We start from the raw sequence: 20,380 nt of genomic DNA on the forward strand, positions 1-20,380 counted from the left end.
TGCATAATGCAGCCTGTCCTACAGCAGAGTCACTGTGCTCTGCTGACTCCAGGTGATAGTGCTGCATGAACGAGTGGGTTCTCTTCCACGTGGCAGCTCTGCATATTTTCTCCAATGGGATGCCTGCAAAAAGAGCAGTTGAAGTGGGTACTGCTCGTGGGGAATGGCTTTAGGTTTGACAGTACTGTTGCTTTCTTAACTGCTGTCTCTTGATGCTATAGGAGATTAGCAGTTGATCTGTTTTTTTAATCTGTTTAGTTCGGTGGAGATAACCCTTAAAACACAGTTTGATGTCTAAAGTGTGGAGAGTCCTTTCAGTCTGTGTAGTAGGATTCAGAAAAAGTTTGTAGTATGATAGGATCATTTAGCTGAAACTGGGAAGAAACCATTGGAATGAATCTGCAAATTTTTCTTAGAAGGATAAATTAGATTTAAGTGTAGGAAAGGCTCTAGCATCGGGAAGGCCTGTCTCAACAAATCTTCTGATGGAAGGGCAAGTAGAATAGCAACTTTTCAAGTAAGAAACTTCAGTTCAGCTTTATGAATTGGTTTGAAAGAGGATTTCATCAATTGTGAGAAAACCACGTTGAGATGCCATTCCGGGGGTGGTGCCCGCACCAGAGGAAAGGTTCTTAAGAGCCCTTTCATAAATTGTTTGAGGAGTCTTGTGGAGCAAAGAAATATTGTCTGTGTGGAGTGCCTGTACCTTGAGACTGAGGCAAGGTGAACCGTAATTGATGCATGAACCAGGCCTGACTAAGTCAGTGAAAGCAAATATGGGCATGATCTGTTAGGGAGAAGCTTCAAGAGGATATAAGTTATTCTGATAGCACCAAGAAAACAATATTTTCCACTTTAGCCTGTGAGTTTTGTTCGTACTCTCAGACCGTGCCCTGGATAGGATATCTCTGCATTCCTGATTGATGGTTAGTCTGTGGAATTCATAAGAACTCAGAAGCCATGCATGCAACTGAAGAAAGGCTGGCTCTGGGTGAAAAACTTGGCCCTGGTTCCTCGTTAGAAGGGTTTGTTTCTTCCTCAGAAGGCGGATGGGATTGGTCATGGACAGGAGAATCAGCTCTGTAAACAAGTGTTGTCTGGGCAACTTGGGAGCTATCACTATAAGTCGACAGGGCTCCATTTTCATCTTCTTGAGCATTCTGGGCAATAATGGAAAAGGGGTAAAGGCATATGCATAAATCCCAGACCATCGCATTGAAAGGGCTTTCCCCCATGAACCCGGGAGCGGGTATTAACTGGTGTACAACTGGCATTTGGTGTTCTTGTCTTTCACAAAGAGATTCAACGCTGGTTTGCCCCAGTGTGAAAATTTTGTCCACTTCTAGTTGATCCAGATCTCTCTCAAGACTACTGTCCTCTGTCCTGCTGAGTGCGTCTGCCAGAGTGCTATTTAGGCCCAACACATGTTTGGTTTGAAAATAAATTTTTGAGAATCATCAGCCAATTCTAAAGAGCTTGCATTTCTCAAGAAAGGAATAAAGATCGTGTCACTACCTGTTGTTGATATAATACATGCTGGTTGTGTTGACTTCTTGGACCAGCATGTTGGAGCCTGTTATTCGTGGTAGAAAAGCTTGCAGCATGAGGAATATCCCTTTCAATTCTAGAAAATTGATGTGCATCAGTTTCTGACGCTTGGACCATTTGCCTTGGACCTGTAGGTCCTGCAAGTGACTGCCCCAGCCTTCTAGGGAAGTGTTGGTTCTGATGACAGTCTAGAACTGGAGTAAGGAATGTCAGCCCCTGAGAGATATGATCTATGTGGAACCACCACTTCAGTGCTTACCTTGGGGTAACACTGATCCAAGTCCTCATAGGAGCTGTAAGATTGGATCCATAGTTTCTGTAGTTCCTCTTGTAGTGGTCTCATCCTCACTCGTGCTACAGGTACTAGGTTTACTGCAGAGGAGATCATCCCCAGGAGCAACTTGAAGAGTCTTACGGAAATTGATTTTCTTTTGGAGATTTTGAGAGAGACTGGATAGTTTGTTGTCTGTCTTCTGAAAGGGAAGCTTTGTTTTCAATTGTGTTGATGTTGCCACCCAGAAAGGTCATACTTTGGGTTAGCATGGTGGATGATTTTTGGTAGTTTAGAGTGAGACCCAGTCTACGAAATAGTGGGACACAACCCCTGGTGGCTTAGGATGCTTGTTGTGGGGATTAAGCTTTTAGCAGCCAATCGTCTATGTACGGAAACACTTGATAACCCTGTTTGCGAAGTGCTGTTGCCACAGGGCGAAACATTTCGTGAACATTTTAGGCTGACTTTAGCCCAAAAGGAAGAACTCTGAAGTGGTAATTGGCACGTGCTGTAGTAAAGCACAGGTATTTGCAATGCTTAGGATTAATGGTGATGTGGAAGTAGGCATCCTGCAAACCTAATGATGTCATGTGGTCTCCACTGTTTGGAGGATGAAGGAGGTCTAAAAGAGTAAATCAATCATACAGAAAGACTGTTTGTACATAAATCTGTTCAATTTTCGGAGGTCTAGAATGGGTCTACGTTACCCCGTTTCCTTTCTCACCAGGAAGAACCAGGAGGAAAAACCTAATCCTCGTTGATGAGGAGGAACCTTCTCTTTCACACCCTTGGAAAGCATTAGCAATGCTTCCTTTCTCTGTAAGTGAAGATGGGGTGGGGGGTGCGTTCCTTTCGGAGGATCGTTTGGTGGTCTTTGCACAAACTCCAAGGTATGTCCATAGTTTACTAAATCCAACACCCATTTGTCCGATGTTATGTTCCTCCACTGGTGGAGGTAGTTTGAGATGTTTGCACCTACCTGGGTGGAATGAGTGGAAGGAGCAGGTGTTGCCTGTACCTGGTCATTGCTTACAGCTTGTGCCATGACCTGTGGGGGTTGGGGAGGAGGGGGGTGCGGGGGAGTTTCCGTCGTGCACCTTGCTTGTTGTAGGCTACTGCGGGTGGCTGGCAATAGGTCTAATGGTAGGGAGGCCTGTACTGGGGTTGAGATGGAATTGTTGGTCTTGCTGGTAGCCACCTCTGTAAGAAGGAAAATTTCTCGCTCTGACCCCTCAAAATTGCAACTTCTTGATTTGCAAAGTGCCAAGAGACCTGGCAGTATGTGTCAATAGCCAACAAGGCGTCATCAATACGTGTGCCAAATAAAGTTTCATCATTCTAGGCCATGTCCAAGATCTTAGATTGGAACTCTGGTAGAAAGGATGTGACATTCAACCATCCTTGGCACCATTAAACTGCTGCTCCGGCTAACTGGCGAAAAACCTGTGGCGGCGATGTCTACAGTGCAATCTATGATCTCTGAAGAAGTATGCTCGCACTCCTGCAGTATCTTCTTCACCTCCGATCTTATGTCCTCTGGGATGAAAACGACCAAAAAGCTGACATCTGATCACATCTGGCGGTCATATCATTCTAGGTTTGCTAAGGTATTGACTGCAAAGATGGTCAACACAAGGGAGAACCTCTTGCCCACATTGTCCAGATGTCTGCCTTCTTTATCTGGTAGAGTAGATATCGGAATGGAAGGGTTCTTGAAGCACCTTTGAGCAGTCTGGGAGACAACCGTATCAGGCTTAGGACAGACAATTAAACAAGCCTGGGAATCTTCCACAGCCTTATACTTTTTATCCAGGCAAGGTGGAAGCATAGCTGGATTCTTCATAATTTTGCCCCTTGCTCCACATGTAGTCAATGATGGGGATGGTTCTCACCAATTTTCTGGCCTGTACCTAAGAATCATGAAGAAAGCAGCCTGATTGAGTAACTGAAGTTGGTAGATTAAAACATGTTGCAGCTCTGTCCATTAATTTGTGGAAACCCCCGATGTCCTCAGGGGGAGAGTGAGGGGTGAGGAGGTAGAAGAGAGGGAGTAGGGGCTATGTAGCCATCCCACTCGCTAGGAGGGTGTTGTGACGCAATGATCTCTCCCTCTTCTTTCTCTTCCTCTAAGGAGGTATCATCCTCCTTTGGAGGTGCAGCAATGGTTGAGGCCTGTGTTAGCCTAGGTGCTGGTGGAGGAGAGCTGTTCTTTGGCATGGTCGGAGCAACAAGGTGAGGTTGAGGCAGTTGCTGCTGTTCCTGGTTAGAATCTGGGAACCTCCTTCTGTAATCTTGCAGCATGGCGTGCAAACCCTGGACTTGAAAGGTAGGCATCTCTACAACATCACATCTTGGTCTGGATTAATCATAATGGTCATATCGTTTGCCATGCGGAGTGTATTAGGATGCACTGTTGATCATATTCATCCTCATCATCCGGATATTTAACAAAAAGTAGAGGGACTGCATGTGTGTCTCCCAAAAGATCCCTCCTCTTGAGACTCTTCCCAATCTAATAGGTGGCTTGGAAGCAAGGATGACAATTTACTTAGGGAAGTTTCCTCAGAACGCAAAGCAGTTTTTGTGACCTTGGTAACCCTAATAGTTGCAGCATCCGTGGATGACAAGGTAGCAGAGGCAATAGTAAATTGTGGAGCTGCAGGTAACGTTTGTCTCATCGACAGTGTTGCTGTCTACGGTGTGCCGTCTGATGGTCTCTGACTGTGGTGTTGACGACAATGGTTTCGTCAACTGTAGTGTCGAGGATGGCCTCGTCGAGAGGAATCGTAGATGAAGGAACCATCGGCGGCGCTCTCATAGATGGAGAGACCGTCGACAACTATGTCGTAGATGGAGGGACCATCAACAGCTGTGTCGAAGATGGGGGGCAGGCGGGGACAGTCAACTTTAGGTCTGTAGACTATGATGTAGACAGTCAACGGTTCTTTGGATGAAGGATGCTTTGTCAACGTCACTTTGGAGGTATATACCTTAGGAGATGAGATAGGAGTATCAATGGCTGTCGACGATGTAGCTGAACGACGATGGCCTCGTCGACAAGACGGTAGTGACTATAGCTGTAGTAGTCATCGACAATGAGGTCGACGTTGGTGTCGTTGGAGTTGTAAGAGAAGTTTTTGACCTCAACGGTCAGGGAAAAGGAGAGCGGTGATGAGTCTCCTGTTTCTTAAAGGATGGAGTGGATGGCTGTGAGGAGGGTGACCCTGCAGAGACCGGAGTATTTTTATCTTTTTTTTGTGAGAGTCCTTGTGGTGGGTGTACAAAGCCTTTCGGCTCTCCTCAAACACTTTGGTCAGAGGATTGTGACCTTTTATGGGGCTTTACAGTGGTGTCACTGCCCATACCAGAAGAGCTGGATCTTTGGGACCTGGACTTCTGTAGCCATGGAAGCAGTCTTTCTTCTCTGTCTCTCAATGCTTTTGACTCCTTCACCTGATAATGTGGGTAAAGGAAGGGTAGACAGTCTAAATGGGTCATCCACATTCAGCTTTTTATTCCCACAGGACTTGCACAAACAAAAAATACATTTTTGGATGAATCTGACATTGTAGATGCAGTTAATTCTCACAGGAAACAACTGGGCAGAACTCAGGGACACTCCCTTCACACGACGTCCTGTAGAAAATCTGAGTGAATCAGCCTCTCTTGGGAGTGTTCTAGAGGGTGCTAGCACCGGACTATTCATAGATCGTTTGGTTCTTTTTTTTAAAGGACACAGAGATAGGCTATTAAACTGATGGCCTACAGCCATTATAACCTATTATAGTTCTTGCATACTGGGTTATTATGGTAACCTGGGACTCCCACTTCTACGACAGGGAATCATTTAAGCATGTGAGTCTATGAAAGATCCAATACTGGATAACCTGGACTCGCTGATAGGGAGGATAAGCCCATAACTGCACTGTGTTCAGAACAGCTCCAATTAAAAGAAATCATCTGAGAAGGAGCCAGGAGTGACTTTGGGATATTTATTGTGAACACCAGAAAATGCTGTATTCTGGAGGTTGGAGACAGCCTGGGGGTGAACCTGCCCTTTAACAGCCAGTCAGCGAGTTAGGGAAAGGCTGGTACCTCTGATCTCCGCAGATGGGCCGCAACCACTACAATCACCTTTGTGAACACCCGAGGTGCGATGGTAAGGCCAAAGGGGAGCATGTTGAATTTAAAGTGCTTGTGGACCACCGTAAACCACATGTAACGTCTGTGGGAAAGCAGGATGGGAACATGGAAATAGGTGTCCTGCAAGTCCAAGGCTACAACCCAGTCTCCATGGTCTAGAGCAGACAAGCACACTAATGTGGGACAGGATTCTATTGCGCTTCTGACATTCCTCAATCATTTGCTATATACCGACTACCTCCACGAAGATGTCTCCCTTTTATGGATGGAAAGGCCTCACCCACCTAGTCGTGGCATGCTTCATCAGAGGCCAGTCCATTTCACAGGGTTAAGATAGTGCTAACCTGTGGTCTTAACGGTAGCCCCAAGGGAGAACTAGTTCCCTTTGGGATAGGGCAATCAGAATAAACTCTCTTATGGTCAGAAGGGCACCAGTATCAATAAATAGTTACAATTACCTCCACATCTATCCAAAGACTCTGTTTAATTCGGGACGATGTGGGGTAGGGTAGGGTTAAAACACATTTTATACTAGTCCCTCCTGTGATCCTGGGAGACTACCAAATTTGTGTGCGCGGGCTCTGAGATGGATCGACACACCTTCTCAAATGTCTGCCAACATGTTTCAGCCTACTGAGGTACCTGTTTGGATAATTTTATCCTCAGACCTACGGCCTTCTGGCCTTCTTCAGAGTAATAAATATGTCCAAAGTCCCTACTGTCGATCACATGTTTAGATAATATACATGCAACAAGCTAAGACTAATCGTACCTGGTCCTCTATGCGTCTCCTCAACATGGAGCACAAGAGATAATCGATATATTGATATGACTTATGACAGTGTACAAAACCGAGAACGATTTATTCCTCAAGAGCTAATGCTAAGTGTAGGATTTTCTTTGCGTGCATCTAAGGTCACATACTTACCATGCCACTGTCTGGGAAAAACCTCAGTCAGTAGGAGGATGAGGCTTCCCTTATTGCCACACACTACAGGTCAGCAGACAAATAAAAGATATACTTGTAATCTGGAAGGACAGCCTGCCATGTAATCATTTTTTTTTTATTTTTTTTACTTAGTGGTTTTTAGCTTCATTACATGATTCCTGATTTCTCACTATGTCACATTCTATCTATGTCCTCATTCACCAAAGCTGTTTATCTAGGCGCTTAATATGTCACAACCTAGAGCAGACAATATCTGAGCCAAAGTGAGCATCTTGAATCCTTCTTTTTGAGGACATTGAGGGTTCGGAGGTCTAGCTAAGGCCCCTTGTTCATTTTTGATATCAGAAAGTACCAGAAATAGCAACCACTGCCAACTTCTGATATCAGAACCATCTATATGGTTCCCTTGGCCAAGAGAACCAAGATTTCCTCTTGGATTTCTGCGTAGCAAGGTCAGTGATCCTCTGTCATTCGATTGTGTGCTGGAGGTATTTTGGGTGGGGGGGGGGGAGGATTTGCAAATGATTTAAAAGGGAGGGATTAGGCCCTCCCAATGATCTGTAAGACCCACCAGTCCAACGTAATGGATTGCCAGTGGTGGAGGTAATGCAGATTCTCCCACCAACTGGACATCCATTATCTTTTAGGGTCAAATCAGGAGGACTGGGAGGCTTCAGCTGCCAGGGGTTTGGTGGTTGGGGCTGATCTCCGGCTACCTGACCTGCGGGGGTTGGTATGCACTGCGCCAAGCTTGGGAAGCTTGCGCAGGATAGTGGTCGCCATAGGGTTGGTGTTGTGGCACACCACATCGTTATCCAGAAAGGCAGACTGGGGACTTGGCTGTTGCCCGGGAGTCCATAAAGCGCATCAGCACAGAGTCTGACTTATCTCTGAAGAAACGAGTACCATCGAAGGACATGTCCAAAAGGTTTGCTTTGAGAACATCTGAAAAGCCAGATGTCCTCAACCAGGCATGACATCGAAGCGCCACATATTGATGGAACCGCTCTGCCCAGGGAGTTAGTCATTTTCAAACCACACCTGATGATGGAACTTGGATGCATCTCTCCTGTCCTTGACAGCTTGGAAGAGAATAGCATGGGCCTCCACCAGGACCAGCGGCAGCACCTGAGTAACCGTTACTCACAGTGTGTGGGACTAACGGGCCAAAAGATATGCAGAGTTCACCAACCGCAATGTCAGGCTGGTGGAAGAAAACGTTTTCTTGCCCAAGGTATCCGGCCTCTTGGATTCCCTGTCTGGGGGAGCAGCAGGGAACGTGCCGTAACAAGTGGAAGCCAGGAGCACCAAACTTCCGAGGGGTGAGGGAGGGAGGGTTGTTGGTGGGTTTTGGGTGAGGACAAATGTGCCCCTGGGGCACAGATGGTGGCAGGTGATTGTCCTGTTCACAGGAGACCCAGTGCTGGCCTTAGACCAGGTTCACAGCAGGATTAAGTGCTTTGTTAAAGGCGAGCAGGGGTTCCAAAGAGGAAGCTCTGGGCTGAAGCACTTCTGTCAAGATGTTAGCCTTGACTGCCACCAAAGGTAGTTAGAGGTCAAGGACCTCCTCTTCACCACCATTGCTTAAGATGCTCCCTTCTCTGTAACTACGGTAGGTGGAGAAACCAGGCCAGTATCTGGAAAGGTATACAGTCCACTGGCATATCCCAGTTCCTTACACCAGTCTATTGACTCCGGACCTTCCAACTGGTATTCTAAAGGGTCCAGTGACCACTCCTCTTCTTCCCCCATGCTTAGATCTTCAGAATAGGGCTCAGGTGGCAACCTAGGACCCATGAGTTCTGTCCATGTCAGAATCTGTATTGCTGGAGGTTGTTCTGGCTCAGTTGTCTGGGATCAGAATGGAGCTGGAGGTGCTGGGAGCATCAGCGTCAGGGAAGGTCGCAGTGAAATGACCAGAGCTGGTCTGGATCAGTGATGGGACGCCCATCTGAGCTGAGGCAGATGCCGCCGGTGTGGAATCTGATGGTGCCCCCTCTAGCCCTCCAGGGCATGAAGGGACTCCGGAGGGGTCGGCCCGATCAAATACACAAGGCATAGCCTAGTGAAACTCCTTTACCCGAGCGGGGGTCGCTGAGGCAAATGGAAACAAGGGGAGGCTCGAAATCAAACCAGACAACAACTCCACAGAACCGTGCTGGGAACGCCTATGTTCCTTACTTGTCGCATAGGCCAATGGACAAGCATAAGTCGAAGCACGCTTCAACTTGTTATGTTTCTTCTGCCTCTTCCCAGAGTGTACCGAGGACTTTGAATGGGATGAAGAGGACCTGAGCTCCTGGGGAGGTCCTGCGACCTTCCCACTGATCAGGACCGAGACCTCCAAGCTTTAGTCTGCCAGCTTCATGGGCCGCTCCTTCAAAGCCTTTGGTGCAATGGCCTGGCAGTTTAAGCATGACTTGGAATCGTGGTCGTGCTCAAGACACCATACAACAGACCAAATGGGGGGTTGGTAACCGACAAGCGCCACACAGCTTAAACCCAGTCTTCCTTGCAGACATCCACAACACACCGAAAAACAAATTCAATTAAAAAAAAAAAAAAAAATACCAAAACAAAAAAAATTAATCTGTCAACACACAGAGGAATAACTCTTCCTGGATCAGCACTAACAGGCAAAGAAAGAATATAACTGGTGTCAGCTTGCCAGGGTGGCACATATATTGGTGACTGCTAGGTCACTTCTGGCGCGTATGATGACAAGTGGAACAGTAAGAAGCCTTCTACCACAGCTAAGCTAGGTGGAGCTTAAGGTTATGTAACTGTACCTGACTGGATCCAAGACAGTATGTGCGTTTACTGCACGATCAGGCCTACACAGCCATATCAAATAGTACACCCAAATACTCACATGGTTTACCAGCACTTCCTGTCAAAATGCCAACCTATATGTTTCCAAGTTAAAAATTCCTCTGAAAACCAGTTGCTTGAATTTATCACCAAAATTATTCAATATTACAGCTGCACATACCCACTGTAAAGACTTTGTTGTACATTAAGGTTCAAGTTGAAGACTGCTGCACAAACTTCACATCTGGGCACTGATGAACTTCCACAAACACAGTGAACGCTGTGCAAACATGTTTGTAGAACAGTTTGCTCAACATTGAACAAAGTTAAGCACTGAATCTTGCTGTGCAAGCTATAAAGTATGATTATCTGGAAAGTGATAATGGAGTGATCCACAAATCAGGGCCTATCACTCCGTTTTACAGAAAGAAGACACGAGTGCAGAACATTTATTGAATTTAGCAGCACACAAAGTCCAAGAGATGCATTTGTATGTTTTTCTTTTTAACATGAGGAAGTTTACTCGAAATGTAGGCATCGGGGCAATGGAGACCTGCTGAATTAGCTTACCAACTTCAGTTGGGCCATAAATGAGGCCAACTGACCAGAATCAAAGTAAACCTGCTTTAACATGAACCAAGGGGTGATCTTAAAGATACATTAACTCAGTTATTGAATTGCCCAGTGGATTGTGACATTAACAGAACAAGTGATACAAATGGAATACCAAGAATCCAAACACAAGTAACAAAAAGTTTGAACAGGTCCCAAAACATAAATAACTAAACATACTGGAGGTGTATTCGTGATTGAGTTCAATTTCTTTGAAGCGAAAGGAGAGTGCGGTAGACTGGGAAGCAAGGAAAAGTGAGAACAATTGGTCTCTGTGTTTTATATTCTTCTTTTTTAAAGTCTTTATGTGAAACAATACAACAGGTCATAAACAACAATCACATAGGTTCAATATAGCATGCTATATATAGAATTTAAACAGTTAACCCACGAGCAGATCATGTAGTCATATAGGAATCAAAAACCTACAAATCATCAACCATACTGGAGTCATAAAAAAATCACATCTAGGTAACAAAGCGGTTAATCATTCTGATCCCCATCTTCTGGGGTGTTTGTGACCAACAAGTATGTACGTAGAAGAGACCATGTATCTCTGGGGCACCGAATGCGGTGTATAATGGAGCGGTAAGTATCCATATTGTCATTCCTTTAAATAAGGCCTATAATCCACTCCTTAATAGTAGGTGTGGGTCCCCTGCCTCGTCTCATACCTGCTATCACTTGGCTAGTAATACAGTGCCAGGACTGCATACCTTCTGGTTTGTTTAGAAAGGTCTTGCAAATAGCCTAATAGTGACTGGAGCGGAGAAGGGAGAAATGTGCAGTTCAAAATTAGAGTGTGTCAAAGATTGATTCCCAGTATGATAGAATCAAGAGCACAGGTCCATGTTACGCTGTGAAGTTCAATATTATACAATGGCATTTAAGACACTTAAAATCATTGGTTATGCTCAAAGCTTTCATGAGGACCGATGTGTAGAGTGTTCTATGAAGAAATTTGAAATGTAGTATTCTACAACTGTTATTGAGGGAAATCCAAACAGAGTGTGATGGGGATGGTTATATCTGTCTCCCATTCAGCTCAAGCAAGGGAAATAATCACATGTGGCGCATCTACCATTGTAGTGGGTAGTTGGGTAATAAGCCCTCGTGGTGAAAGTGAGGTGTATGCCATCCTCAAGGCTATAATGGTCGGGCTGCTAAGAACTGTGGGAAGCGTGTCTGTAGTGATTTTCTTGTATGCCAATATAAGACTATTGCAAGGGACAACGTCCCTTTCTTTTTTTCTTGAAAGTTTCAATCATACTAAGTTATTTTTCTGTGTTCTTATATTAATTTTTATTGGTTTGTTTTAGCCTGATCACATGGAACGAGTTGTAAGTCAACTGAGGCATTGGCGTGGGTGGTGGGAGGGCTTGGGTAGGCAATCCCCAATGCTGCTTCTACGAATCACAGAGCTCAAACCTGTCGATTTTATTTCCTTTCCCAGTGACCTGTGATTTCATTACCTGTTTCACTTCTTTGCAAAGTAAAAAAATAGTTTTTCCCAATTGTATTTAAAGTATAGGAAAGAAGAAGACAATCTGACTAGGAAGCTTTTTATCACCTTTTTAAAGGGTCTTCTTCTGGGATCTATAGGAGGCAGGAATTCACAAAGCAATGCATAGGGAAGAAAGTTATCTGCCGGTCTCTCCATTACAGTAGGATGTCTTCTCTGTTCAAAGACAGTACACCAGGAAACCACATCCTTTCTTAGGGAGTCTACTGGACAAGACATAGTTACCCATCATTTTTGTTTTTCAGTTCTTCATTTGTTGTTTTCAGCTTCCTGGGTGGCCAGTTCTTTCATTTTCACCACAGTTTTGTCCAGCTTGTGAAATTTCTTGTTGGGGGTGTATATGTTTTTTTTTAATTTATTTTTTACTATTATCGAATAGTACCATTTAATCTGCTATGAAATAATGCCAGTCCGATGTCCCAGACTATTGCACAATAATTTATGTCTGCTCTGTAGCTCTAGTTATTCACAGCTTCCACAACTCTTGATTTGTGAGAGCCTCATCAGATTCCTTGATGAACTCAAGGAGTATTTGATAAGGCTTATACCATAACATGTTCACTGCACACCTAATGTAGAGACCAAGGGTTTTTCCCAATACTTTTTCTGTGTCTGCCTTTCATATTACTCGCTACCACTCTCCAAGAGTGCCAAACATTATCTCTGTGAGGAGTGACAGCTTCTGCTTGTCCCAGCGCACTAGGGAGCAGAACTGGAGGCAAGGGACGATTTGGCCATTTAGGGAGTAAGTTTGAGAGGATATGTTTTGCTGAGAACCTGGATCCACTCAGTGTCTTCAATAATGTAGCTTCGATAAATTATGTTATGAACAGCAAGATATAATTTGAAAAACTGTGAGGACTAGCGTTCAACTCTATAATTCATACCGCTCTGTTAAAGCTATACATTAACGAATACAGCAGAGGATACACATCGGTAAGTCAAAGATCCAGTTTTCTTTTTAGGATACTACACAGAGTCTGACATTCGTTCCGATTCTTCCAGTAAAACCAGATTCTGTATAGAAATAGTGGGAAATGATTAATAAACAGCCCACTGAGTTCTAGTTAGAAAAAAATGTTTTACAGTTGAAAGGCAATCTTAAATCTACCGCACGAAAACATTTATGTGAAAATAAAACGTGTTGTCCGAACTAAGGTACTGGACAACATAATCTACTCAACCAGATTCATTGTTTAAGCAGCTCTAGGAGCGCTGCTTATCACCCGATGTTCACTTCATAAAGGTCTAGTTATGCCAGGGTTTGCATGCTGCTATTCGACAGAAGTTAGGAAATCAGGGGTGTTTGCAGATATTCATAAATCATAATCACAATATTTAGCACATGTAGACCGATTCTACCTTCAATTAGGGTTCTCAGCTCTGTGCCCCATGGGGCTCTGAACACCCAGGATCCTATTATCCACGCTTCTTCCTCTTGAATGACCGTTGGTGATCAGATACGTAGCTGCCGAAGAGTTTGCTAGAAGAAGAGTTCGTAATGAAGTGCTCACTTCAGACCTTTGCCTCATTAAGCCTTTCACCAGGTGCACAGAATATTAAACTTCATATTTAAACCAAAGAAGCAGTGTTGGGGATAATTGTATGTTGCTGCACTTACTTTGTTTTTGGCCCACACTGGCTTGCTTGCTTTTGGAGCATTTGCAGCCCGTCGAATTTTTTGGAAACCCAATGAAAGCTATCATGCAATAATAAAGGTGCACTGTCACCATGGCTGTCGCCCGTTCTGCCCGTGGTTGGTTTGGAGAGGACTATTTTGTGTAGTAAGGCGAGTTGTAATGCATGTATTTTGCTTTGTATTTTGTTTGACATGGAGGAGAGGAAGGGGATAAAACTGCAAGCTAAGAGTTTAATAGATTTTCCAAATACCTTACGTGCAGCATAGTGAATTGAGGCATCTCCTTGAGGCAGGTTGGTTAATCGGGGTGTGATTCTCGAAGGACGTGATTATTAGTTCAGTCTCATTTAGACAAATGAAGTTCTCTTCCGTCCATAGCAACTGATAATGTTGGCATGATTAGCAGACACTTACTAAACAGACGTCAATGGAATGTGATACAAAACCTCATGTGCTTGTAGCCTACCTCGGAGCCCAGAAGGGTGAAATTATATTATTTCGGTAAAGGGACAAGTGCCTGTAAAACTTCCCCGTTCTGTTCAACTTCGGTAAACTAAGAGCCTGATATACAGCGCCACGGAACAAAAGGGAAGGTTGCATGATGCTCTGCTTGTCAGAGCCTCTGTATGCGTAATGAACCATTGAAGTCCACGTAAAGTGCATAGCTGCGCAACAGGAAAAATACATGTGTACACATTTAGTAGCAGTCAAATCAGCGGGAAAAAAAAACCCTACCACATTATCAACTAACACCAACAAAGTAGGTATTTGGTGTGTAGTTTCACAGGTGTGAAGAACAAAACTGCACCCTGCCAATCCCTAATGGCATTTTTTAGCATCCAACAACCCAAACAATGAGACAAAGATATGGCATGGGAAACCTTTAAAACCAAAAAAGTGACATACCTGTTCTTGTTCTACATGGTAAGAATCTTAATTGAAGTAATAAACACTTGCATAATTCCCTGCTGCACACACAACACATTTCTATACACTTTCTTCCATGGAAACCGCATCAAAGAATGTCTTGGTCCATGAATACTTGTCAATCTTTAATGCAAGCCCAGAAAGGCTTACTTTTTCTTGAATGTTCAGAACATTTCCCCCAAATACATTCATAGAGCTGAATCACAGCATCTTTCAATAGGAAATATAATGCACTTAACTCTAAGTAGAGAACATTAATTTAAAAAATGAAGCCTGAAGGCTTACAATGAACTAAGCTGGAAAACAGTAGCCTAAAAGGTGCCTCCTCCCAGCATTCCATGTACTGGCAGTTGCTGCCTTACCCAGTTCTTTTTTTTAAATGCAGAGTACAAATATATGTTTATATCTATACTTGTAGGTCTGTGAATGATAATCCAGCAGCTAGATAAACAGGTGGGTCGTTTATGATTTCAATTAAAATTCCTACAATGCAGAACCAGGGGTACAGGTACGTAACCTTTTCTACTGAATTGTAGGATCTTAATTGATAGTTATAAATGTTTGACTAGAGTAGCAAGCTCACTTATTGAGACAGTTGCTTCATGAAATTTTCAACACATTAGTATGCATAGAGAGACAAACATCTTTATTAAGAAATTGGTCTGACAGTTTACTACCAAACAATCGCTTCAATTTAGTAGACGTTTCTAGGCAGTAATGCAAAGTTAACGTGCACCGATATCCATGTTACAGCCCTACAGATATCTGCAATAGCGACATTTGTAATCCATGCTGTAGTACCAGGTTTTCCCCTTGTGGAGCGTGCTATAAGTTTTGTTGGTAATTGAAGTAGCCAACTCTTGTCTGATATCCATTTTTTCCTAGACAAAGTAATGCCCTTCTAATAGCTACAAAACGTAGGGATCTCTCCGCAGAAGGATTAGGGAAGAACACTGGAACTGTAACGCTCTGATTAATGTGGAAATCGGACACTACTTGCTGTAAGAAATATCCTTGTATCTTGCGGGGGCTACTTGTCAAACTTAAAACAGTGCTTTTCCCATTGGCGGTTTTGGAGGGTCACAGCCCTGCTGATCTCCCCATGTTGGAGCTCCAATGGGAGAAGAGTAATTTCCGTTACCTGAGGATCCAGGTAGCACACTTCCCAGGAGGTCACTATTGTCTGAATATGGGCACAGTAGGTGAAATCCACTGCCACTGTTGGTGATCTGTAGGGTGACTGAGCAAGATGGTAGCAAAATTCACCCTGTAGTATCCAGAGGGGCACATTCGGCAAACTAACCAGCCTTCTAGTGTCCCTAGTGTGGGTGGGCAAGAGAAGCAGAGTCAGACTGGAGGTACTGAAACTGGACCCAGAACATGGGGGGTTGAGTATCCCGCACGTGGAAATGTACTATATTGCTGGCCTGCTGCAATATGCGGATCAGTGATGTGCATACAGGGTGAACGGGGAGAAGAAATTACTGGTTGGGTGGAAGGATAGAGCGATCTACTGAGGTTCTTAATGGGGGGTGCAAGAGTCCTGAGTAACTGCCCTTTATTCAGACAGGTTGCGGATGCTCGGGAATTACCGATCACCAAGGTGATGTGGAGGGTACCTTATGCCAGGCTGCTTCCCTTCAAGTGGCTCTGGTCTCTTCAACAGATGCAAGCAGTGATTGCCCTTACGCAAGGGACTGAGGGTGGCTGAACCTTGGCTAGGGATCTTCTTAACAGCACCTTCGTGACCATGATTGAGGCACAGAAATTGTCTGAAGCAGAACCCGGGCAATTGCTAAAGTACGGCAAGCTCTCACGCATGGCCTGGGAGATTTGGACAGTTTCCAGCAGAACCGGTAGAGTTACAACGCTGTTGCTGCTACCACTTACAGATAATGAAAGGAATCATGTCTGTACACAGGTCAAGGAAGTAGCCAGTAATAGACATTTTAATCTCATGCAATTTTATTATCTGATCACACCTATCTTACACCACCGAGTTTACTCAGAATCCGTCCCTAGAGATCCGAGGCCTGCAACAGATGCAGCACAGCCCTGGCAACATTCATACACATGGCATGGGAGTGGTGGATGGGTATTACGAGGGGGTGATAAGGGTGATCCGGGGGCTACACAGTTACAACAGGACTGCTTGACTAAGCACTGCCTAATGAGAGTGGTCCCAACACCCAAATGAGAGACCAAAATGCAACAAGGATTTTCACTCTTTCGACTGGTACTAGCAAAAAGACTCCTCTCCATACACTGGAAGCCCAGGAGGAATAAATGGCTGGGAGACATGAGCTAATTGGAGGAGGGAGGCAGAGAAATGGTGACAGAGTGGTCAGCACGACCTGGAAATATGAGGGGACATGTTGTAACAGCTGGGGTATACCAGCCTACAGGAGGTTGATTCTCTGCCTGTTTCTTTGGACTCATTAGTTTGGATAGTACGAGATTAACTTCACATTATGGAGAGAGGCTCTTCACAGGAGGAAATCATTTTGAAACCTGCGAGAAGTTTTTGATAATTGGTATCTTGAATAAAATCTGGTGTGGAGATGTCCATTATGATGTTATAACTGCTATCCAAACTTACATGAAGAAAACAGCAGTCTGGATTTTGCAAAATATGGTAAGTGTGGAAGGATAGCTTCTTCCTGGCATGTAATTTGATTAAAACCTTCAGTCTGATACCAAATGAGGAATCCTTTCCATTTCAATGTGTAACAGGATCAGAAAAGTTTTGATTCTTTTAATGTGTCGGTACATTCTTGGGGAAACTAAGTGTTAATACTGTGACTTCAGAAGCCATGTAGCCAAATTCAAAGGTTGAAGGTTCGAATGGAGAATTTGGCCCTGAAATCTAAATAGAAGGTCTGACAACTGAGAGATCTAGAAGATCCAGGAACCACTCCTATCTCAGAAACTGCACTATTAATATCAGTTTGATTCTGGATTTGAGCGGCTTGAGAATCACTGTGGGAATGAGCGGGTTCAGAGGAAAATCGTACATAAATGAAGTCAACCATTAGGTAAAAAGGGCATGTCCACTGAAATGCATTCTGGTGTTTCCTGGATGCACAATTCCTGCATTTTTGTCTTCTGCTGTGGCTTATTAATCCAATGTTGGTAATACTCATTCCTGATAGATGGTTAATGTGACTTGTGATGTCAACTAAGGAAATTTGTTTCTTTGTTTAGTTTTCCTAGGATATGGTCCGAGATCAAGGCGACCCGACATCCCATTGTTTGAGCTTGAAGTCATTAGGGGCCAGATGTAGCAAGCAGTTTTGCCCATTCTGTGTCTATGGGAAAATGTGTTTGTACATATGGCCCTAGGCTTAATCTTTTTTTCTTCTTGTTTGTTTGTATAATGCAGGGGGGAGGTGATGTATATTTGTATCATTATGTTGCATGATTTTAGAGATCGAAGGTAAGCTTTGAAAGCAAAGTGAACAGCTTTTAGATCTAACAGGGGTGATGTAGTAAGCCTTTTCCGTGGGAAACCAAAGACCTTGTACTGTTTGGTGACATAGATGGGCTACCCAAACTATCAGTGAGGCATCTGTCACTATTACTGTTTTTAGGGATACTTTTTAAAACATAACTCCCTTTTTGAGGTTCAATTGATTGCACCACCATATAAGTGACTGTTTCGCTTTGATGGATAGACAAAGACAACTTTCCAAATTGTCCTCCTTTTGCGACCATTGATCCTCTAAGCACAGCTGTAGAGGCTGAATGAAAAGTCTTGCATTGGGGGTCTATGGGATACAAGATGCCATACATCCTAGGCGAGAGGCAAGCTCATGCGTTTTAGGTATGTAAGCTTTGTAATTGTGTTTGAGGTCGAAGCATTTCTGCTGCTAGATAATACTCTGTTCTCCAAAACATACACTCTATTTTGGAGTTTATTTGTGCTCCTAAGTAAGGCTTTGCAAAGGATTGTCGGTTGACTTTTTCACATTAATGTTGAGTCCAAGATCTATCCATAGTTTTACTTAAAAATTGAAAGTGTCGTTTTGCTTTTAGTTAGGTTTCTGCTTTTATGAGCCAATTGTCAACATGGATGCAAATTTTGCACCTTCATTGATGGGCTGAAACTACCGCCATACATTTTAAGAATATTCTTGCGTAGACTTGAGTCCAAATGGAGGCCTGTGTAATAATGACTGTTTCTCGTCAGAAATCGTAAGTATTTTCTGTGCTGAAGTGCAATTGGAAGGTGAAAGTAAAATTCCTCTAAATCAGTGGTTCCCAACCTCTGGTCCAGGGACCCTGGGGGGGGGAAACAAAGCCTCCTCAAGTGGTCCGCGACTGTTTAAAAAATTAAATATTATTAACAGATCAGGTCCCCCAGCTTTCAGTAATGACTCAGTTGGGGGGCGGGGGGTCCCCAGATTCCAATAACAACTCAGTGGGGGTCCCAGTAATGATAAAGTGGGGGTCCACAGAAGTCAAAAGGTTGGAAACCACTGCTCTAGATCTATCCACCAGAGAATACTTTTTAAATTACACAAAGAAAAATTTGCGAAGGGCCACTATACTGAATCTTTCCTTGAGGATTAATCTGATGTGCAACAGTAAGTAGACTCTAGCACTAAGAGACAGAACAGGTTGACTAAGAGGACTAGGAATTACCTTGAGTATACTTCTTTGTTTTTATCAAGAAGTTGGCAACCTTTGTTTTGTCTTTTTTGACAAAAGGAGCTCATCCTCTTCCTAAAGGGTGTAAAGTTGTGAGTTTGATGTTGATTTTTTGAGGGATACAAGGTGGAAGTGTCTTCAATCTAATTTGTCAGTATTCTTGTCCACTTTTCCAGGTGAGACATTACCGCTCCCCCTGTAAGATAGGGTGTCAGAAAGGGGGGCTGCTGAGGTATCAATGTCTACACCTAAGAAGTTTCTTCCATTAGCATGAGGTTTTTAGAGGCATTGTTTTTTTCTTTTCTGATATTTTCAATCTTATTTAGTTTTTTGTCTCAGTATTGTGAATTTGATACCATCATTTTGTGTGATGGACTCACTGTGTGTGTGTGTGTGTGTGTGGGGGGGGGCGGGGTTGGGGGGTGTACATGCTGCTTTGGCATGTAAAATTCTTTCTCAAGAACAACCAACTTTATTGTTTCAGCATCATTCTTCATCCAAAGCATTTCTTATGCGCCATGCTGACTAAAGAGAGTTGACCCAGAAAAGGGAACGCTGGCAATTTTTTTGATTCAGTCCCAGGTTTCTAAAGAGGAGTCTCAGTTAGGAAATCGCCTCAAAAAGATACCATGGCAGGAGCCTGTGGCAGAGTGTTCTGCAGTGTCCATAGCAAAACATCACTTAGTTTGACACTTGGGGACTTTCATTAACCATTCTCATGAAGTCCTGTTGCCCATGTTTTGGCAAGTCTTCCATAAAATACTTCATGCTTGGGAGGTCTTTATTTTTTGTTGCCTTGTTACTGCTTTTACTTTTGTGCGGTTCATAAATATTTTCTCTGGTTTCACCAACAGTTTTGGAATAAATGGTAAGAAAGGTTTAGGTGCTGGTCTAGGCTGCAGTGTTTCTAGTATCACAGATACAGAAGATTGGGGTGTTTCCAAAGAGGATGTTCAATTTTGAGGTCTCTCTTGCTAGGACATCCTGGAACATGAGGATGTCATCAATGGGTGATAACACAAGATGGTGACTGAGCAGGAGATGCTGGGGAATAAGGAGCCACATCTGTATCACTATATGGTGATAGGGATCTTTTATGTTGAGATAAAGGGGAGCTATGAGGTGGCATCTGTCTACTTCCTTTGTGATTTGTGGATATGGAGGTTTCTTCATTATTACTGATGATACAAAAGTCACCTCTGACATTTTATTTGGTGGTGAGGCTTAATGGAGAGAAAAGAGTCTATCTGATCTTCAAACAGAATAATCAGTTTTAGGGAGATATGGTAGTTAAGATGGATCTAG

General features: G+C 43.7%; 1 protein-coding gene across 1 annotated transcript in view; it reads right to left on the reverse strand.

The window, feature by feature from the left end:
* Positions 1 to 20,380, reverse strand: part of EAF2 (ELL associated factor 2) — a 269,229-nt gene that overhangs the window by 91,358 nt on the left and 157,491 nt on the right. The window lies entirely within an intron of this gene.

This window comes from Pleurodeles waltl, chromosome 3_1, assembly GCF_031143425.1.
Source record: "Pleurodeles waltl isolate 20211129_DDA chromosome 3_1, aPleWal1.hap1.20221129, whole genome shotgun sequence".
NCBI classification, from domain to species: domain Eukaryota; kingdom Metazoa; phylum Chordata; class Amphibia; order Caudata; family Salamandridae; genus Pleurodeles; species Pleurodeles waltl.